This window comes from Oncorhynchus kisutch, linkage group LG11, assembly GCF_002021735.2.
Source record: "Oncorhynchus kisutch isolate 150728-3 linkage group LG11, Okis_V2, whole genome shotgun sequence".
Lineage (NCBI taxonomy): Eukaryota > Metazoa > Chordata > Actinopteri > Salmoniformes > Salmonidae > Oncorhynchus > Oncorhynchus kisutch.
Genome location: NC_034184.2, coordinates 84,172,709 through 84,195,600, shown reverse-complemented (window position 1 = coordinate 84,195,600; position 22,892 = coordinate 84,172,709).

Genomic DNA, 22,892 nt, shown 5'->3' with positions numbered 1-22,892 from the left:
GGTTGGGGACAAAGAGTTGTTCTAATAAACAAAAACCCAGGTTGGGCAAAGAGTTGTTTCTTAAACAAAGACCCAGGTTGGGGACAAGAGTTGTTCTATTAAACAAAGACCCAGGTTGGACAAAGAGTTGTTCTAGTCCTATTAAACAAAGACCCAGGTTGGGGTCAAAGAGTTGTTCTATTAAACAAAGACCCAGGTTGGGACAAGTGTTGTTCTAGTCCTATAAACAAAGACCCAGGTTGGGGACAAAGAGTTGTCTATTAAACAAAGACCCAGGTTGGGGACAAAGAGTTGTTCTAGTCCTAATAAACAAAGACCCAGGTTGGGGACAAAGAGTTGTTCTAGTCCTAATAAACAAAGACCCAGGTTGGGGGACAAGAGTTGTTCTAGTCCTAATACAAAGACCCAGGTTGGGGACAAAGAGTTGTTCTAGCCTAATAAACAAAGACCCAGGTTGGGGACAAAGAGTTGTTCTAATCCTAATAAACAAAGACCCAGGTTGGGGGACAAAGAGTTGTTCTATAAAAACCCAAAAAAAAAGGTCCCAGGTGGGGACAAAGAGTTGTTCTATTAAACAAAGACCCAGGTTGGGGACAAAGAGTTGTCCTAGTCCTAATACAAAGACCAGGTTGGGACAAAGAGTTGTTCTAGTCCTATAAACAAGACCCAGTTGGGGACAAGAGTTGTTCTAGTTAAACAAAGACCCAGGTTGGGGACAAAGTGTGTTCTATAAACAAAGACCCAGTTGGGACAAAGTTGTTCTATTAAACAAAGACCCAGGTTTGGGAACAAAGAGTTGTTCTAGTCCATTAAACAAAGACCCAGGTTGGGGACAAAGAGTTGTTCTAGTCCTAATAAACAAAGACCCAGGTTGGGGACAAAGAGTTGTTCTAGTCCTAATAACAAAGACCCAGGTTGGGTCAAAGAGTTGTTCTATTAAACAAAGACCCAGGTTGGGGACAAAGAGTTGTTCTAATAAACAAAGACCCAGGTTGGGACAAAGAGTTGTTCTATTAACAAAGACCCAGGTTGGGGACAAAGAGTTGTTCTAATTAAACAAAGACCCAGTTGGGGACAAAGTGTTTGTTCTAAGTCCTATTAAACAAGTCCCAGGTTGGGGACCAAGAGTTGTTCTATTAAACAAAGACCCAGGTTGGGGACAAGTGTTGTTCTAGTCCTAATAAACAAAGACCCAGGTTGGGGACAAAGAGTTGTTCTATTAAAACCAAAGACCCAGGTTGGGGGATAAAGAGTTGTTCTATTAAACAAAGACCAGGTTGGGTACAAAGAGTTGTTCTATTAAACAAAGACCCGGTTGGGGACAAAGTGTTTTTCTAGTCCTAATAAACAAAGAAACAGGTTGGGACAAAGAGTTGTCCTAGTCCTAATAAACAAAGACCCAGGTTTGGGGACAAGGTGTTGTTCTATTAACAAAGTCCCAGTTTGGGGGACAAAGATTGTTCTATGAAACAAAGTCCCAGGTTGGGGAACAAATAGTTGTTTCTAGTCCTATTGAACAAAGACCCAGGTTGGGGACAAAGAGATGTTCTAGTCCTAATAAACAAAGACCCAGGTTGGGGACAAAGAGTTGTTCTAGTCCTATGAAACACAAGTCCCAGGTTGGTGTCAAGAGTTGTTCTATTAAACAAAGACCCAGGTTGGGGACAAAGAGTTGTTCTAATAACAAAGACCCAGGTTGGTTACAAAGAGTTGTTCTATTAACAAAGACACAGTTTGGGGGACAAAGAGTTGTTCTATTAAACAAAGACCCAGGTTGGGGACAAAGTGTTGTTCTAGTCCTATTAAACAAAGTCCCAGGTTGGGGACGCAAGAGTTGTTCTATAAACAAAGACCCAGGTTGGGGACAAAGTGGTTGTTCTATCCTAAGTAAAAAACAAAGACCCAGGGTTGGGGACAAGAGTTGTTCTATTAAACAAAGACCCAGGTTGGGGATAAAGAGTTGTTCTATTAAACAAAGACCCAGGTTGGGTACAAGAGTTGTTCTATTAAACAAAGACCCAGGTTGGGGACAAAGTGTTGTTCTAGTCCTAATAAACAAAGACCCAGGTTGGGGACAAAGTGTTGTTCTAGTCCTAATAAACAAGAAGACCCAGGTTGGGGTCAAAGTGTTGTCCTAGTCCTAATAAACAAACACCCAGGTTGGGGACAAAGAGTTGTTCTATTAAACAAAGACCCAGGTTGGGGACAAAGAGTTGTTCTAGTTCCTATTTAAACAAAGTCCCAGGTTGGGGTCAAAGAGTTGTTCTATTAAACAAAGACCCAGGTTGGGGACAAAGAGTTTGTTCTAATAAACAAAGACCCAGGTTGGTTACAAAGAGTTGTTCTATTAACAAAGACACAGGTTGGGGACAAGAGTTGTTCTATTAAACAAAGACCCCGGTTGGGGACAAAGTGTTGTTCTAGTCCTAATAAACAAAGACCCAGGTTGGGGACAAAGAGTTGTTCTATTAAACAAAGACCCAGGTTGGGGGACAATGAGTTGTTCTATTAAACAAAGACCCAGGTTGGGGACAAAGAGTTGTTCTATTAAACAAAGACCCAGGTTGGGGATAAAGAGTTTGTTCTATTAAACAAAGACCCAGGTTGGGGACAAAGAGTTGTTCTATTAAACAAAGACCCAGGTTGGGGACAAAGAGTTTGTTCTAGTCCTAATAAACAAAGACCCAGGTTGGGGACAAAGTGTTGTTCTATTAAACAAAGTCCCAGGATGGGGACAAAGAGTTGTTCTATTAAACAAAGACCCAGGTTGGGGACAAAGAGTTGTTCTATTAAACAAAGACCCAGGTTGGGGACAAGAGTTGTTCTAGTCCTAATAAACAAGACCCAGGTTGGGGACAAAGTGTTGTTCTATTAAACAAAGTCCCAGGATGGGGACAAAGAGTTGTTCTATTAAACAAAGACCCAGGTTGGGGACAAAGTGTTGTCCTAGTCCTAATAAACAAAGACCCAGGTTGGGGACAAAGAGTTGTTCTAGTCCTATTAAACAAAGAAACAGGTTGGGGACAAAGAGTTGTCCTAGTCCTAATAAACAAAGACCCAGGTTGGGGACAAAGTGTTGTTCTATTAAACAAAGTCCCAGGTTGGGGACAAAGAGTTGTTCTATTAAACAAAGTCCCAGGTTGGGAACAAATAGTTGTTCTAGTCCTATTGAACAAAGACCCAGGTTGGGGACAAAGAGATGTTCTAGTCCTAATAAACAAAGACCCAGGTTGGGGACAAAGAGTTGTTCTAGTCCTATTAAACAAAGTCCCAGGTTGGGGTCAAAGAGTTGTTCTATTAAACAAAGACCCAGGTTGGGGACCAAGAGTTGTTCTATTAAACAAAGACCCAGGTTGGGGACAAAGTGTTGTCCTAGTCCTAATAAACAAAGACCCAGGTTGGGGACAAAGAGTTGTTCTAGTCCTATTAAACAAAGAAACAGGTTGGGGACAAAGAGTTGTTCTAGTCCTATTAAACAAAGAAACAGGTTGGGGACAAAGAGTTGTCCTAGTCCTAATAAACAAAGACCCAGGTTGGGGACAAAGTGTTGTTCTATTAAACAAAGTCCCAGGTTGGGGACAAAGAGTTGTTCTATTAAACAAAGTCCCAGGTTGGGAACAAATAGTTGTTCTAGTCCTATTGAACAAAGACCCAGGTTGGGGACAAAGAGATGTTCTAGTCCTAATAAACAAAGACCCAGGTTGGGGACAAAGAGTTGTTCTATTAAACAAAGTCCCAGGTTGGGGTCAAAGAGTTGTTCTATTAAACAAAGACCCAGGTTGTGGACAAAGAGTTGTTCTAATAAACAAAGACCCAGGTTGTTTACAAAGAGTTGTTCTATTAAACAAAGACACAGGTTGGGGACAAAGAGTTGTTCTATTAAACAAAGACCCAGGTTGGGGACAAAGAGTTGTTCTATTAAACAAAGACCCAGGTTGGTTACAAAGAGTTGTTCTATTAAACAAAGACACAGGTTGGGGACAAAGAGTTGTTCTATTAAACAAAGACCCAGGTTGGGGACAAAGTGTTGTTCTAGTCCTAATAAACAAAGACCCAGGTTGGGGACAAAGAGTTGTTCTATTAAACAAAGACACAGGTTGGGGACAAAGAGTTGTTCTATTAAACAAAGACCCAGGTTGGGGACAAAGAGTTGTTCTAATAAACAAAGACCCAGGTTGGTTACAAAGAGTTGTTCTATTAAACAAAGACCCAGGTTGGGGACAAAGTGTTGTCCTAGTCCTAATAAACAAAGACCCAGGTTGGGGACAAAGAGTTGTTCTAGTCCTATTAAACAAAGAAACAGGTTGGGGACAAAGAGTTGTTCTAGTCCTATTAAACAAAGAAACAGGTTGGGGACAAAGAGTTGTCCTAGTCCTAATAAACAAAGACCCAGGTTGGGGACAAAGTGTTGTTCTATTAAACAAAGTCCCAGGTTGGGGACAAAGAGTTGTTCTATTAAACAAAGTCCCAGGTTGGGAACAAATAGTTGTTCTAGTCCTATTGAACAAAGACCCAGGTTGGGGACAAAGAGATGTTCTAGTCCTAATAAACAAAGACCCAGGTTGGGGACAAAGAGTTGTTCTATTAAACAAAGTCCCAGGTTGGGGTCAAAGAGTTGTTCTATTAAACAAAGACCCAGGTTGTGGACAAAGAGTTGTTCTAATAAACAAAGACCCAGGTTGTTTACAAAGAGTTGTTCTATTAAACAAAGACACAGGTTGGGGACAAAGAGTTGTTCTATTAAACAAAGACCCAGGTTGGGGACAAAGAGTTGTTCTATTAAACAAAGACCCAGGTTGGTTACAAAGAGTTGTTCTATTAAACAAAGACACAGGTTGGGGACAAAGAGTTGTTCTATTAAACAAAGACCCAGGTTGGGGACAAAGTGTTGTTCTAGTCCTAATAAACAAAGACCCAGGTTGGGGACAAAGAGTTGTTCTATTAAACAAAGACACAGGTTGGGGACAAAGAGTTGTTCTATTAAACAAAGACCCAGGTTGGGGACAAAGAGTTGTTCTAATAAACAAAGACCCAGGTTGGTTACAAAGAGTTGTTCTATTAAACAAAGACACAGGTTGGGGACAAAGAGTTGTTCTATTAAACAAAGACCCAGGTTGGGGACAAAGTGTTGTTCTAGTCCTAATAAACAAAGACCCAGGTTGGGGACAAAGAGTTGTTCTATTAAACAAAGACCCAGGTTGGGGACAAAGAGTTGTTCTACTAAACAAAGACCCAGGTTGGGGACAAAGTGTTGTTCTAGTCCTAATAAACAAAGACCCAGGTTGGGGTCAAAGAGTTGTTCTAATAAACAAAAACCCAGGTTGGGGACAAAGAGTTGTTCTATTAAACAAAGACCCAGGTTGGGGACAAAGAGTTGTTCTATTGAACAAAGACCCAGGTTGGGGACAAAGAGTTGTCCTAGTCCTATTAAACAAAGACCCAGGTTGGGGTCAAAGAGTTGTTCTATTAAACAAAGACCCAGGTTGGGGACAAAGAGTTGTTCTGGTCCTAATAAACAAAGACCCAGGTTGGGGACAAAGAGTTGTTCTAGCCCTAATAAACAAAGTCCCAGGTTGGGGACAAAGAGTTGTTCTAGTCCTAATAAACAAAGACCCAGGTTAGGGACAAAGAGTTGTCCTAATCCTAATAAACAAAGACCCAGGTTGGGGACAAAGAGTTGTCCTAATCCTAATAAACAAAAACCCAGGTTGGGGACAAAGTGTTGTTCTATTAAACAAAGTCCCAGGATGGGGACAAAGAGTTGTTCTATTAAACAAAGACCCAGGTTGGGGACAAAGTGTTGTCCTAGTCCTAATAAACAAAGACCCAGGTTGGGGACAAAGAGTTGTTCTAGTCCTATTAAACAAAGAAACAGGTTGGGGACAAAGAGTTGTCCTAGTCCTAATAAACAAAGACCCAGGTTGGGGACAAAGTGTTGTTCTATTAAACAAAGTCCCAGGTTGGGGACAAAGAGTTGTTCTATTAAACAAAGTCCCAGGTTGGGAACAAATAGTTGTTCTAGTCCTATTGAACAAAGACCCAGGTTGGGGACAAAGAGATGTTCTAGTCCTAATAAACAAAGACCCAGGTTGGGGACAAAGAGTTGTTCTATTAAACAAAGACCCAGGTTGGTTACAAAGAGTTGTTCTATTAAACAAAGACACAGGTTGGGGACAAAGAGTTGTTCTATTAAACAAAGACCCAGGTTGGGGACAAAGTGTTGTTCTAGTCCTAATAAACAAAGACCCAGGTTGGGGACAAAGAGTTGTACTATTAAACAAAGACCCAGGTTGGGGACAATGAGTTGTTCTATTAAACAAAGACCCAGGTTGGGGACAAAGAGTTGTTCTATTAAACAAAGACCCAGGTTGGGGACAAAGAGTTGTTCTATTAAACAAATACCCAGGTTGGGGACAAAGTGTTGTTCTAGTCCTAATAAACAAAGACCCAGGTTGGGGACAAAGTGTTGTTCTAGTCCTAATAAACAAAGACCCAGGTTGGGGTCAAAGTGTTGTCCTAGTCCTATTAAACAAAGACCCAAGTTGGGGATAAAGAGTTGTTCTATTAAACAAAGACCCAGGTTGGGGACAAAGAGTTGTTCTATTAAACAAAGACCCAGGTTGGGGACAAAGAGTTGTCCTAGTCCTAATAAACAAAGACCCAGGTTGGGGACAAAGTGTTGTCCTAGTCCTAATAAACAAAGACCCAGGTTGGGGACAAAGAGTTGTTCTAGTCCTATTGAACAAAGACCCAGGTTAGGGACCAAGAGTTGTTCTAATAAACAAAGACCCAGGTTGGGGTCAAAGAGTTGTTGTAGTCCTAATAAACAAAGACCCAGGTTGGGGTCTAAGAGTTGTTCTAGTCCTAATAAACAAAGACCCAGGTTGGGGACCAAGAGTTGTTCTATTAAACAAAGACCCAGGTTGGGGACAAAGTGTTGTTCTAGTCCCAATAAACAAAGACCCAGGTTGGGGACAAAGAGTTGTTCTATTAAACAAAGACCCAGGTTGGGGATAAAGAGTTGTTCTATTAAACAAAGACCCAGGTTGGGGACAAAGAGTTGTTCTATTAAACAAAGACCCAGGTTGGGGACAAAGAGTTGTTCTAGTCCTAATAAACAAAGACCCAGGTTGGGGACAAAGTGTTGTTCTATTAAACAAAGTCCCAGGATGGGGACAAAGAGTTGTTCTATTAAACAAAGACCCAGGTTGGGGACAAAGTGTTGTCCTAGTCCTAATAAACAAAGACCCAGGTTGGGGACAAAGAGTTGTTCTAGTCCTATTAAACAAAGAAACAGGTTGGGGACAAAGAGTTGTCCTAGTCCTAATAAACAAAGACCCAGGTTGGGGACAAAGTGTTGTTCTATTAAACAAAGTCCCAGGTTGGGGACAAAGAGTTGTTCTATTAAACAAAGTCCCAGGTTGGGAACAAATAGTTGTTCTAGTCCTATTGAACAAAGACCCAGGTTGGGGACAAAGAGATGTTCTAGTCCTAATAAACAAAGACCCAGGTTGGGGACAAAGAGTTGTTCTAGTCCTATTAAACAAAGTCCCAGGTTGGGGTCAAAGAGTTGTTCTATTAAACAAAGACCCAGGTTGGGGACAAAGAGTTGTTCTAATAAACAAAGACCCAGGTTGGTTACAAAGAGTTGTTCTATTAAACAAAGACACAGGTTGGGGACAAAGAGTTGTTCTATTAAACAAAGACCCAGGTTGGGGACAAAGTGTTGTTCTAGTCCTAATAAACAAAGACCCAGGTTGGGGACAAAGAGTTGTTCTATTAAACAAAGACCCAGGTTGGGGACAAAGAGTTGTTCTACTAAACAAAGACCCAGGTTGGGGACAAAGTGTTGTTCTAGTCCTAATAAACAAAGACCCAGGTTGGGGTCAAAGAGTTGTTCTAATAAACAAAAACCCAGGTTGGGGACAAAGAGTTGTTCTATTAAACAAAGACCCAGGTTGGGGACAAAGAGTTGTTCTATTGAACAAAGACCCAGGTTGGGGACAAAGAGTTGTCCTAGTCCTATTAAACAAAGACCCAGGTTGGGGTCAAAGAGTTGTTCTATTAAACAAAGACCCAGGTTGGGGACAAAGTGTTGTTCTAGTCCTAATAAACAAAGACCCAGGTTGGGGACAAAGAGTTGTTCTATTAAACAAAGACCCAGGTTGGGGACAAAGAGTTGTTCTGGTCCTAATAAACAAAGACCCAGGTTGGGGACAAAGAGTTGTTCTAGCCCTAATAAACAAAGTCCCAGGTTGGGGACAAAGAGTTGTTCTAGTCCTAATAAACAAAGACCCAGGTTAGGGACAAAGAGTTGTCCTAATCCTAATAAACAAAGACCCAGGTTGGGGACAAAGAGTTGTCCTAATCCTAATAAACAAAAACCCAGGTTGGGGACAAAGTGTTGTTCTATTAAACAAAGTCCCAGGATGGGGACAAAGAGTTGTTCTATTAAACAAAGACCCAGGTTGGGGACAAAGTGTTGTCCTAGTCCTAATAAACAAAGACCCAGGTTGGGGACAAAGAGTTGTTCTAGTCCTATTAAACAAAGAAACAGGTTGGGGACAAAGAGTTGTCCTAGTCCTAATAAACAAAGACCCAGGTTGGGGACAAAGTGTTGTTCTATTAAACAAAGTCCCAGGTTGGGGACAAAGAGTTGTTCTATTAAACAAAGTCCCAGGTTGGGAACAAATAGTTGTTCTAGTCCTATTGAACAAAGACCCAGGTTGGGGACAAAGAGATGTTCTAGTCCTAATAAACAAAGACCCAGGTTGGGGACAAAGAGTTGTTCTAGTCCTATTAAACAAAGTCCCAGGTTGGGGTCAAAGAGTTGTTCTCTTAAACAAAGACCCAGGTTGGGGACAAAGAGTTGTTCTAATAAACAAAGACCCAGGTTGGTTACAAAGAGTTGTTCTATTAAACAAAGACACAGGTTGGGGACAAAGAGTTGTTCTATTAAACAAAGACCCAGGTTGGGGACAAAGTGTTGTTCTAGTCCTATTAAACAAAGTCCCAGGTTGGGGACCAAGAGTTGTTCTATTAAACAAAGACCCAGGTTGGGGACAAAGTGTTGTTCTAGTCCTAATAAACAAAGACCCAGGTTGGGGACAAAGAGTTGTTCTATTAAACAAAGACGCAGGTTGGGGATAAAGAGTTGTTCTATTAAACAAAGACCCAGGTTGGGTACAAAGAGTTGTTCTATTAAACAAAGACCCAGGTTGGGGACAAAGTGTTGTTCTAGTCCTAATAAACAAAGACCCAGGTTGGGGACAAAGTGTTGTTCTAGTCCTAATAAACAAAGACCCAGGTTGGGGTCAAAGTGTTGTCCTAGTCCTAATAAACAAACACCCAGGTTGGGGACAAAGAGTTGTTCTATTAAACAAAGACCCAGGTTGGGGACAAAGAGTTGTTCTAGTCCTATTAAACAAAGTCCCAGGTTGGGGTCAAAGAGTTGTTCTATTAAACAAAGACCCAGGTTGGGGACAAAGAGTTGTTCTAATAAACAAAGACCCAGGTTGGTTACAAAGAGTTGTTCTATTAAACAAAGACACAGGTTGGGGACAAAGAGTTGTTCTATTAAACAAAGACCCAGGTTGGGGACAAAGTGTTGTTCTAGTCCTAATAAACAAAGACCCAGGTTGGGGACAAAGAGTTGTTCTATTAAACAAAGACCCAGGTTGGGGACAATGAGTTGTTCTATTAAACAAAGACCCAGGTTGGGGACAAAGAGTTGTTCTATTAAACAAAGACCCAGGTTGGGGATAAAGAGTTGTTCTATTAAACAAAGACCCAGGTTGGGGACAAAGAGTTGTTCTATTAAACAAAGACCCAGGTTGGGGACAAAGAGTTGTTCTAGTCCTAATAAACAAAGACCCAGGTTGGGGACAAAGTGTTGTTCTATTAAACAAAGTCCCAGGATGGGGACAAAGAGTTGTTCTATTAAACAAAGACCCAGGTTGGGGACAAAGTGTTGTCCTAGTCCTAATAAACAAAGACCCAGGTTGGGGACAAAGAGTTGTTCTAGTCCTATTAAACAAAGAAACAGGTTGGGGACAAAGAGTTGTCCTAGTCCTAATAAACAAAGACCCAGGTTGGGGACAAAGTGTTGTTCTATTAAACAAAGTCCCAGGTTGGGGACAAAGAGTTGTTCTATTAAACAAAGTCCCAGGTTGGGAACAAATAGTTGTTCTAGTCCTATTGAACAAAGACCCAGGTTGGGGACAAAGAGATGTTCTAGTCCTAATAAACAAAGACCCAGGTTGGGGACAAAGTGTTGTTCTAGTCCTATTAAACAAAGTCCCAGGTTGGGGTCAAAGAGTTGTTCTATTAAACAAAGACCCAGGTTGGGGACAAAGAGTTGTTCTAATAAACAAAGACCCAGGTTGGTTACAAAGAGTTGTTCTATTAAACAAAGACCCAGGTTGGGGACAAAGAGTTGTTCTATTGAACAAAGACCCAGGTTGGGGACAAAGAGTTGTTCTATTAAACAAAGACCCAGGTTGGGGACAAAGAGTTGTCCTAGTCCTAATAAACAAAGACCCAGGTTGGGGACAAAGTGTTGTCCTAGTCCTAATAAACAAAGACCCAGGTTGGGGACAAAGAGTTGTTCTAGTCCTATTGAACAAAGACCCAGGTTAGGGACCAAGAGTTGTTCTAATAAACAAAGACCCAGGTTGGGGTCAAAGAGTTGTTGTAGTCCTAATAAACAAAGACCAAGGTTGGGGTCTAAGAGTTGTTCTAGTCATAATAAACAAAGACCCAGGTTGGGGACCAAGAGTTGTTCTATTAAACAAAGACCCAGGTTGGGGACAAAGTGTTGTTCTAGTCCTAATAAACAAAGACCCAGGTTGGGGACAAAGAGTTGTTCTATTAAACAAAGACCCAGGTTGGGGATAAAGAGTTGTTCTATTAAACAAAGACCCAGGTTGGGGACAAAGAGTTGTTCTATTAAACAAAGACCCAGGTTGGGGACAAAGTGTTGTTCTAGTCCTAATAAACAAAGACCCAGGTTGGGGACAAAGAGTTGTTCTATTAAACAAAGACCCAGGTTGGGGACAAAGTGTTGTTCTAGTCCTAATAAACAAAGACCCAGGTTGGGGACAAAGTGTTGTTCTAGTCCTAATAAACAAAGACCCAGGTTGGGGTCAAAGTGTTGTCCTAGTCCTATTAAACAAAGACCCAGGTTGGGGACAAAGAGTTGTTCTATTAAACAAAGACCCAGGTTGGGGACAAAGAGTTGTTCTATTGAACAAAGACCCAGGTTGGGGACAAAGAGTTGTTCTATTAAACAAAGACCCAGGTTGGGGACAAAGAGTTGTCCTAGTCCTAATAAACAAAGACCCAGGTTGGGGACAAAGTGTTGTCCTAGTCCTAATAAACAAAGACCCAGGTTGGGGACAAAGAGTTGTTCTATTAAACAAAGACCCAGGTTGGGGACAAAGAGTTGTTCTATTGAACAAAGACCCAGGTTGGGGACAAAGAGTTGTTCTATTAAACAAAGAACCAGGTTGGGGACAAAGTGTTGTTCTAGTCCTAATAAACAAAGACCCAGGTTGGGGACAAAGTGTTGTTCTAGTCCTAATAAACAAAGACCCAGGTTGGGGTCAAAGTGTTGTCCTAGTCCTAATAAACAAAGACCCAGGTTGGGGTCAAAGTGTTGTCCTAGTCCTAATAAACAAAGACCCAGGTTGGGGACAAAGTGTTGTCCTAGTCCTAATAAACAAAGACCCAGGTTGGGGACAAAGAGTTGTTCTAGTCCTATTGAACAAAGACCCAGGTTAGGGACCAAGAGTTGTTCTAATAAACAAAGACCCGGGTTGGGGTCAAAGAGTTGTTGTAGTCCTAATAAACAAAGACCCAGGTTGGGGTCTAAGAGTTGTTCTAGTCCTAATAAACAAAGACCCAGGTTGGGGACCAAGAGTTGTTCTATTAAACAAAGACCCAGGTTGGGGACAAAGTGTTGTTCTAGTCCTAATAAACAAAGACCCAGGTTGGGGACAAAGAGTTGTTCTATTAAACAAAGACCCAGGTTGGGGATAAAGAGTTGTTCTATTAAACAAAGACCCAGGTTGGGGACAAAGAGTTGTTCTATTAAACAAAGACCCAGGTTGGGGACAAAGTGTTGTTCTAGTCCTAATAAACAAAGACCCAGGTTGGGGACAAAGAGTTGTTCTATTAAACAAAGACCCAGGTTGGGGACAAAGTGTTGTTCTAGTCCTAATAAACAAAGACCCAGGTTGGGGACAAAGTGTTGTTCTAGTCCTTATAAACAAAGACCCAGGTTGGGGTCAAAGTGTTGTCCTAGTCCTAATAAACAAAGACCCAGGTTGGGGACAAAGAGTTGTTCTATTAAACAAAGACCCAGGTTGGGGACAAAGAGTTGTTCTATTGAACAAAGACCCAGGTTGGGGACAAAGAGTTGTTCTATTAAACAAAGACCCAGGTTGGGGACAAAGTGTTGTTCTAGTCCTAATAAACAAAGACCCAGGTTGGGGACAAAGTGTTGTTCTAGTCCTAATAAACAAAGACCCAGGTTGGGGTCAAAGTGTTGTCCTAGTCCTATTAAACAAAGACCCAGGTTGGGGACAAAGAGTTGTTCTATTAAACAAAGACCCAGGTTGGGGACAAAGAGTTGTTCTATTGAACAAAGACCCAGGTTGGGGACAAAGAGTTGTTCTATTAAACAAAGACCCAGGTTGGGGACAAAGAGTTGTCCTAGTCCTAATAAACAAAGACCCAGGTTGGGGACAAAGTGTTGTCCTAGTCCTAATAAACAAAGACCCAGGTTGGGGACAAAGAGTTGTTCTAGTCCTATTGAACAAAGACCCAGGTTAGGGACCAAGAGTTGTTCTAATAAACAAAGACCCAGGTTGGGGTCAAAGAGTTGTTGTAGTCCTAATAAACAAAGACCCAGGTTGGGGTCTAAGAGTTGTTCTAGTCCTAATAAACAAAGACCCAGGTTGGGGACCAAGAGTTGTTCTATTAAACAAAGACCCATGTTGGGGACAAAGTGTTGTTCTAGTCCTAATAAACAAAGACCCAGGTTGGGGACAAAGAGTTGTTCTATTAAACAAAGACCCAGGTTGGGGATAAAGAGTTGTTCTATTAAACAAAGACCCAGGTTGGGGACAAAGAGTTGTTCTATTAAACAAAGACCCAGGTTGGGGACAAAGTGTTGTTCTAGTCCTAATAAACAAAGACCCAGGTTGGGGACAAAGAGTTGTTCTATTAAACAAAGACCCAGGTTGGGGACAAAGTGTTGTTCTAGTCCTAATAAACAAAGACCCAGGTTGGGGACAAAGTGTTGTTCTAGTCCTTATAAACAAAGACCCAGGTTGGGGTCAAAGTGTTGTCCTAGTCCTAATAAACAAAGACCCAGGTTGGGGACAAAGAGTTGTTCTATTAAACAAAGACCCAGGTTGGGGACAAAGAGTTGTTCTATTGAACAAAGACCCAGGTTGGGGACAAAGAGTTGTTCTATTAAACAAAGACCCAGGTTGGGGACAAAGTGTTGTTCTAGTCCTAATAAACAAAGACCCAGGTTGGGGACAAAGTGTTGTTCTAGTCCTAATAAACAAAGACCCAGGTTGGGGTCAAAGTGTTGTCCTAGTCCTATTAAACAAAGACCCAGGTTGGGGACAAAGAGTTGTTCTATTAAACAAAGACCCAGGTTGGGGACAAAGAGTTGTTCTATTGAACAAAGACCCAGGTTGGGGACAAAGAGTTGTTCTATTAAACAAAGACCCAGGTTGGGGACAAAGAGTTGTCCTAGTCCTAATAAACAAAGACCCAGGTTGGGGACAAAGTGTTGTCCTAGTCCTAATAAACAAAGACCCAGGTTGGGGACAAAGAGTTGTTCTAGTCCTATTGAACAAAGACCCAGGTTAGGGACCAAGAGTTGTTCTAATAAACAAAGACCCAGGTTGGGGTCAAAGAGTTGTTGTAGTCCTAATAAACAAAGACCCAGGTTGGGGTCTAAGAGTTGTTCTAGTCCTAATAAACAAAGACCCAGGTTGGGGACCAAGAGTTGTTCTATTAAACAAAGACCCATGTTGGGGACAAAGTGTTGTTCTAGTCCTAATAAACAAAGACCCAGGTTGGGGACAAAGAGTTGTTCTATTAAACAAAGACCCAGGTTGGGGATAAAGAGTTGTTCTATTAAACAAAGACCCAGGTTGGGGACAAAGAGTTGTTCTATTAAACAAAGACCCAGGTTGGGGACAAAGTGTTGTTCTAGTCCTAATAAACAAAGACCCAGGTTGGGGACAAAGTGTTGTCCTAGTCCTAATAAACAAAGACCCAGGTTGGGGACAAAGAGTTGTTCTAGTCCTATTGAACAAAGACCCAGGTTAGGGACCAAGAGTTGTTCTAATAAACAAAGACCCAGGTTGGGGTCTAAGAGTTGTTCTAGTCCTAATAAACAAAGACCCAGGTTGGGGACCAAGAGTTGTTCTATTAAACAAAGACCCAGGTTGGGGACAAAGTGTTGTTCTAGTCCTAATAAACAAAGACCCAGGTTGGGGACAAAGAGTTGTTCTATTAAACAAAGACCCAGGTTGGGGATAAAGAGTTGTTCTATTAAACAAAGACCCAGGTTGGGGACAAAGAGTTGTTCTATTTAACAAAGACCCAGGTTGGGGACAAAGTGTTGTTCTAGTCCTAATAAACAAAGACCCAGGTTGGGGACAAAGAGTTGTTCTATTAAACAAAGACCCAGGTTGGGGACAAAGTGTGGTTCTAGTCCTAATAAACAAAGACCCAGTTTGGGGACAAAGTGTTGTTCTAGTCGAAATAAACAAAGACCCAGGTTGGGGTCAAAGTGTTGTCCTAGTCCTAATAAACAAAGACCCAGGTTGGGGACAAAGAGTTGTTCTATTAAACAAAGACCCAGGTTGGGGACAAAGAGTTGTTCTATTGAACAAAGACCCAGGTTGGGGACAAAGAGTTGTTCTATTAAACAAAGACCCAGGTTGGGGACAAAGTGTTGTTCTAGTCCTAATAAACAAAGACCCAGGTTGGGGACAAAGTGTTGTTCTAGTCCTAATAAACAAAGACCCAGGTTGGGGTCAAAGTGTTGTCCTAGTCCTAATAAACAAAGACCCAGGTTGGGGTCAAAGTGTTGTCCTAGTCCTAATAAACAAAGACCCAGGTTGGGGACAAAAAGTTGTCCTAGTCCTAATAAACAAAGACCCAGGTTGGGGACAAAGAGTTGTTCTAGTCCTATTGAACAAAGACCCAGGTTGGGGACCAAGAGTTGTTCTAATAAACAAAGACCCAGGTTGGGGTCAAAGAGTTGTTCTAGTCCTAATAATCAAAGAACCAGGTTGGGGGTCAAATAGTTGTTTTAATAAACAAAGACCCAGGTTGGGGACAAAGAGTTGTTCTAGTCCTATTAAACATAGAAACAGGTTGGGGACAAAGAGTTGTTCTAGTCCTAATAAACAAAGACCCAGGTTGGGGACAAAGAGTTGTTCTAGTCCTATTAAACAAAGACCCAGGTTGGGGACAAAGAGTTGTTCTATTGAACAAAGACCCAGGTTGGGGACAAAGAGTTGTTCTAATAAACAAAGACCCAGGTTTGGGACAAAGAGTTGTTCTAGTCCAATTAAACAAAGAAACAGGTTGGGGACAAAGGGTTGTCCTAATAAACAAAGACCCAGGTTGGGGACAAAGATATGTTCTAGTCCTAATAAACAAAGACCCAGGTTGGGGACAAAGAGTTGTTCTAGTCATATTAAACAAAGTCCCAGGTTGGGGTCAAAGAGTTGTTCTATTAAACAAAGACCCAGGTTGGGGACAAAGAGTTGTTCTAATAAACAAAGACCCAGGTTGGTTACAAAGAGTTGTTCTATTAAACAAAGACACAGGTTGGGGACAAAGAGTTGTTCTATTAAACAAAGACCCAGGTTGGGGACAAAGAGTTGTTCTATTAAACAAAGACCCAGGTTGGTTACAAAGAGTTGTTCTATTAAACAAAGATACAGGTTGGGGACAAAAAGTTGTTCTATTAAACAAAGACCCAGGTTGGGGACAAAGAGTTGTTCTATTAAACAAAGACCCAGGTTGGGGACAAAGAGTTGTTCTAGTCCTAATAAACAAAGACCCAGGTTGGGGACAAAGTGTTGTTCTATTGAACAAAGACCCAGGTTGGGGACAAAGAGTTGTCCTAGTCCTAATAAACAAAGACCCAGGTTGGGGACAAAGATTTGTTCTAGTCCTAATAAACAAAGACCCATGTTGGGGACAAAGAGTTGTTCTAGTCCTATTGAACAAAGACCCAGGTTAGGGACCAAGAGTTGTTCTAATAAACAAAGACCCAGGTTGGGGTCAAAGAGTTGTTCTAATAAACAAAGACCCAGGTTGGGGACAAAGAGTTGTTCTAGTCCTATTAAACAAAGAAACAGGTTGGGGACAAAGAGTTTTCCTAATAAACAAAGACCCAGGTTGGGGTCAAAGTGTTGTCCTAGTCCTAATAAACAAAGACCCAGGTTGGGGACAAAGAGTTGTTCTATTAAACAAAGACCCAGTTTGGGGACAAAGAGTTGTTCTATTGAACAAAGACCCAGGTTGGGGACAAAGAGTTGTTCTATTAAACAAAGACCCAGGTTGGGGACAAAGTGTTTTTCTAGTCCTAATAAACAAAGACCCAGGTTGGGGACAAAGTGTTGTTCTAGTCCTAATAAACAAAGACCCAGGTTGGGGTCAAAGTGTTGTCCTAGTCCTATTAAACAAAGACCCAGGTTGGGGACAAAGAGTTGTTCTATTAAACAAAGACCCAGGTTGGGGACAAAGAGTTGTTCTATTAAACAAAGACCCAGGTTGGGGACAAAGAGTTGTCCTAGTCCTAATAAACAAAGACCCAGGTTGGGGACAAAGTGTTGTCCTAGTCCTAATAAACAAAGACCCAGGTTGGGGACAAAGAGTTGTTCTAGTCCTATTGAACAAAGACCCAGGTTAGGGACCAAGAGTTGTTCTAATAAACAAAGACCCAGGTTGGGGTCAAAGAGTTGTTGTAGTCCTAATAAACAAAGACCCAGGTTGGGGTCTAAGAGTTGTTCTAGTCCTAATAAACAAAGACCCAGGTTGGGGACCAAGAGTTGTTCTATTAAACAAAGACCCAGGTTGGGGACAAAGTGTTGTTCTAGTCCTAATAAACAAAGACCCAGGTTGGGGATAAAGAGTTGTTCTATTAAACAAAGACCCAGGTTGGGGACAAAGAGTTGTTCTATTTAACAAAGACCCAGGTTGGGGACAAAGTGTTGTTCTAGTCCTAATAAACAAAGACCCAGGTTGGGGACAAAGAGTTGTTCTATTAAACAAAGACCCAGGTTGGGGACAAAGTGTTTTTCTAGTCCTAATAAACAAAGACCCAGGTTGGGGACAAAGTGTTGTTCTAGTCCTAATAAACAAAGACCCAGGTTGTTGTCAAAGTGTTGTCCTAGTCCTAATAAACAAAGACCCAGGTTGGGGACAAAGAGTTGTTCTATTAAACAAAGACCCAGTTTGGGGACAAAGAGTTGTTCTATTGAACAAAGACCCAGGTTGGGGACAAAGAGTTGTTCTATTAAACAAAGACCCAGGTTGGGGACAAAGTGTTGTTCTAGTCCTAATAAACAAAGACCCAGGTTGGGGACAAAGAGTTGTTCTAGTCCTAATAAACAAAGACCCAGGTTGGGGTCAAAGTGTTGTCCTAGTCCTAATAAACAAAGACCCAGGTTGGGGTCAAAGTGTTGTCCTAGTCCTAATAAACAAAGACCCAGGTTGGGGACAAAGTGTTTTCCTAGTCCTAATAAACAAAGACCCAGGTTGGGGACAAAGAGTTGTTCTAGTCCTATTGAACAAAGACCCAGGTTAGGGACCAAGAGTTGTTCTAATAAACAAAGACCCAGGTTGGGGTCAAAGAGTTGTTGTAGTCCTAATAAACAAAGACCCAGGTTGGGGTCTAAGAGTTGTTCTAGTCCTAATAAACAAAGACCCAGGTTGGGGACCAAGAGTTGTTCTATTAAACAAAGACCCAGGTTGGGGACAAAGTGTTGTTCTAGTCCTAATAAACAAAGACCCAGGTTGGGGACAAAGAGTTGTTCTATTAAACAAAGACCCAGGTTGGGGACAAAGAGTTGTTCTATTAAACAAAGACCCAGGTTGGGGACAAAGTGTTGTTCTAGTCCTAATAAACAAAGACCCAGGTTGGGGACAAAGAGTTGTTCTATTAAACAAAGACCCAGGTTGGGGACAAAGTGTGGTTCTAGTCCTAATAAACAAAGACCCAGGTTGGGGACAAAGTGTTGTTCTAGTCGAAATAAACAAAGACCCAGGTTGGGGTCAAAGTGTTGTCCTAGTCCTAATAAACAAAGACCCAGGTTGGGGACAAAGAGTTGTTCTATTAAACAAAGACCCAGGTTGGGGACAAAGAGTTGTTCTATTGAACAAAGACCCAGGTTGGGGACAAAGAGTTGTTCTATTAAACAAAGACCCAGGTTGGGGACAAAGTGTTGTTCTAGTCCTAATAAACAAAGACCCAGGTTGGGGACAAAGTGTTGTTCTAGTCCTAATAAACAAAGACCCAGGTTGGGGTCAAAGTGTTGTCCTAGTCCTAATAAACAAAGACCCAGGTTGGGGTCAAAGTGTTGTCCTAGTCCTAATAAACAAAGACCCAGGTTGGGGACAAAAAGTTGTTCTAGTCCTATTGAACAAAGACCCAGGTTGGGGACCAAGAGTTGTTCTAATAAACAAAGACCCAGGTTGGGGTCAAAGAGTTGTTCTAGTCCTAATAATCAAAGAACCAGGTTGGGGGTCAAATAGTTGTTTTAATAAACAAAGACCCAGGTTGGGGACATAGAGTTGTTCTAGTCCTATTAAACATAGAAACAGGTTGGGGACAAAGAGTTGTTCTAGTCCTAATAAACAAAGACCCAGGTTGGGGACAAAGAGTTGTTCTAGTCCTATTAAACAAAGACCCAGGTTGGGGACAAAGAGTTGTTCTATTGAACAAAGACCCAGGTTGGGGACAAAGAGTTGTTCTAATAAACAAAGACCCAGGTTTGGGACAAAGAGTTGTTCTAGTCCAATTAAACAAAGAAACAGGTTGGGGACAAAGAGTTGTCCTAATAAACAAAGACCCAGGTTGGGGACAAAGATATGTTCTAGTCCTAATAAACAAAGACCCAGGTTGGGGACAAAGAGTTGTTCTAGTCATATTAAACAAAGTCCCAGGTTGGGGTCAAAGAGTTTTTCTATTAAACAAAGACCCAGGTTGGGGACAAAGAGTTGTTCTAATAAACAAAGACCCAGGTTGGTTACAAAGAGTTGTTCTATTAAACAAAGACACAGGTTGGGGACAAAGAGTTGTTCTATTAAACAAAGACCCAGGTTGGGGACAAAGAGTTGTTCTATTAAACAAAGACCCAGGTTGGTTACAAAGAGTTGTTCTATTAAACAAAGACACAGGTTGGGGACAAAGAGTTGTTCTATTAAACAAAGACCCAGGTTGGGGACAAAGAGTTGTTCTATTAAACAAAGACCCAGGTTGGGGACAAAGAGTTGTTCTAGTCCTAATAAACAAAGACCCAGGTTGGGGACAAAGTGTTGTTCTATTGAACAAAGTGCCAGGTTGGGGACAAAGAGTTGTCCTAGTCCTAATAAACAAAGACCCAGGTTGGGGACAAAGTGTTGTTCTAGTCCTAATAAACAAAGACCCAGGTTGGGGACAAAGAGTTGTTCTATTAAACAAAGACCCAGGTTGGGGACAAAGAGTTGTTCTATTAAACAAAGACCCAGGTTGGGGACAAAGTGTTGTTCTAGTCCTAATAAACAAAGACCCAGGTTGGGGACAAAGAGTTGTTCTATTAAACAAAGACCCAGGTTGGGGACAAAGTGTGGTTCTAGTCCTAATAAACAAAGACCCAGGTTGGGGACAAAGTGTTGTTCTAGTCGAAATAAACAAAGACCCAGGTTGGGGTCAAAGTGTTGTCCTAGTCCTAATAAACAAAGACCCAGGTTGGGGACAAAGAGTTGTTCTATTAAACAAAGACCCAGGTTGGGGACAAAGAGTTGTTCTATTAAACAAAGACCCAGGTTGGGGACAAAGAGTTGTTCTATTGAACAAAGACCCAGGTTGGGGACAAAGTGTTGTTCTAGTCCTAATAAACAAAGACCCAGGTTGGGGACAAAGTGTTGTTCTAGTCCTAATAAACAAAGACCCAGGTTGGGGTCAAAGTGTTGTCCTAGTCCTAATAAACAAAGACCCAGGTTGGGGTCAAAGTGTTGTCCTAGTCCTAATAAACAAAGACCCAGGTTGGGGACAAAAAGTTGTTCTAGTCCTATTGAACAAAGACCCAGGTTGGGGACCAAGAGTTGTTCTAATAAACAAAGACCCAGGTTGGGGTCAAAGAGTTGTTCTAGTCCTAATAATCAAAGAACCAGGTTGGGGGTCAAATAGTTGTTTTAATAAACAAAGACCCAGGTTGGGGACAAAGAGTTGTTCTAGTCCTATTAAACATAGAAACAGGTTGGGGACAAAGAGTTGTTCTAGTCCTAATAAACAAAGACCCAGGTTGGGGACAAAGAGTTGTTCTAGTCCTATTAAACAAAGACCCAGGTTGGGGACAAAGAGTTGTTCTATTGAACAAAGACCCAGGTTGGGGACAAAGAGTTGTTCTAATAAACAAAGACCCAGGTTTGGGACAAAGAGTTGTTCTAGTCCAATTAAACAAAGAAACAGGTTGGGGACAAAGAGTTGTCCTAATAAACAAAGACCCAGGTTGGGGACAAAGATATGTTCTAGTCCTAATAAACAAAGACCCAGGTTGGGGACAAAGAGTTGTTCTAGTCATATTAAACAAAGTCCCAGGTTGGGGTCAAAGAGTTGTTCTATTAAACAAAGACCCAGGTTGGGGACAAAGAGTTGTTCTAATAAACAAAGACCCAGGTTGGTTACAAAGAGTTGTTCTATTAAACAAAGACACAGGTTGGGGACAAAGAGTTGTTCTATTAAACAAAGACCCAGGTTGGGGACAAAGAGTTGTTCTATTAAACAAAGACCCAGGTTGGTTACAAAGAGTTGTTCTATTAAACAAAGACACAGGTTGGGGACAAAGAGTTGTTCTATTAAACAAAGACCCAGGTTGGGGACAAAGAGTTGTTCTATTAAACAAAGACCCAGGTTGGGGACAAAGAGTTGTTCTAGTCCTAATAAACAAAGACCCAGGTTGGGGACAAAGTGTTGTTCTATTGAACAAAGACCCAGGTTGGGGACAAAGAGTTGTCCTAGTCCTAATAAACAAAGACCCAGGTTGGGGACAAAGATTTGTTCTAGTCCTAATAAACAAAGACCCATGTTGGGGACAAAGAGTTGTTCTAGTCCTATTGAACAAAGACCCAGGTTAGGGACCAAGAGTTGTTCTAATAAACAAAGACCCAGGTTGGGGTCAAAGAGTTGTTCTAATAAACAAAGACCCAGGTTGGGGACAAAGAGTTGTTCTAGTCCTATTAAACAAAGAAACAGGTTGGGGACAAAGAGTTTTCCTAATAAACAAAGACCCAGGTTGGGGTCAAAGTGTTGTCCTAGTCCTAATAAACAAAGACCCAGGTTGGGGACAAAGAGTTGTTCTATTAAACAAAGACCCAGTTTGGGGACAAAGAGTTGTTCTATTGAACAAAGACCCAGGTTGGGGACAAAGAGTTGTTCTATTAAACAAAGACCCAGGTTGGGGACAAAGAGTTGTCCTAGTCCTAATAAACAAAGACCCAGGTTGGGGACAAAGAGTTGTTCTAATAATCAAAGACCCAGGTTGGGGTCAAAGAGTTGTTCTAGTCCTAATAAACAAAGACCCAGGTTGGGGTCAAAGAGTTGTTCTAATAAACAAAGACCCAGGTTGGGGACGAAGAGTTGTTCTAGTCCTATTAAACAAAGTCCCAGGTTGGGTTCAAAGAGTTGTTCTATTAAACAAAGACCCAGGTTGGGGACAAAGAGTTGTTCTATTGAACAAAGACCCAGGTTGGGGACAAAGAGTTGTTCTAATAAACAAAGACCCAGGTTGGGGACAAAGAGTTGTTCTAGTCCTATTAAACAAAGAAACCGGTTGGGGACAAAGAGTTGTCCTAATAAACAAAGACCCAGGTTGGGGACAAAGAGTTGTTCTAGTCCTAATAAACAAAGACCCAGGTTGGGGACAAAGAGTTGTTCTAGTCCTATTAAACAAAGTCCCAGGTTGGGGTCAAAGAGTTGTTCTATTAAACAAAGACCCAGGTTGGGGACAAAGTGTTGTTCTAGTCCTAATAAACAAAGACCCAGGTTGGGGACAAAGAGTTGTTCTAATAAACAAAGACCCAGGTTGGGGACAAAGAGTTGTTCTGGTCCTAATAAACAAAGACCCAGGTTGGGGACAAAGAGTTGTTCTAGCCCTAATAAACAAAGACCCAGGTTGGGGACAAAGAGTTGTTCTATTTAACAAAGTCCCATGTTGGGGACAAAGAGTTGTTCTAGTCCTAATAAACAAAGACCCAGGTTAGGGACAAAGAGTTGTCCTAATCCTAATAAACAAAGACCCAGGTTGGGGACAAAGAGTTGTCCTAATCCTAATAAACAAAGACCCAGGTTGGGGACAAAGTGTTGTTCTATAAAACAAAGTCCCAGGATGGGGACAAAGAGTTGTTCTATTAAACAAAGACCCAGGTTGGGGACAAAGTGTTGTCCTAGTCCTAATAAACTAAGACCCAGGTTGGGGACAAAGAGTTGTTCTAGTCCTATTAAACAAAGAAACAGGTTGGGGACAAAGAGTTGTCCTAGTCCTAATAAACAAAGACCCAGGTTGGGGACAAAGTGTTGTCCTATTGAACAAAGACCCAGGTTGGGGACAAAGAGATGTTCTAGTCCTAATAAACAAAGACCCAGG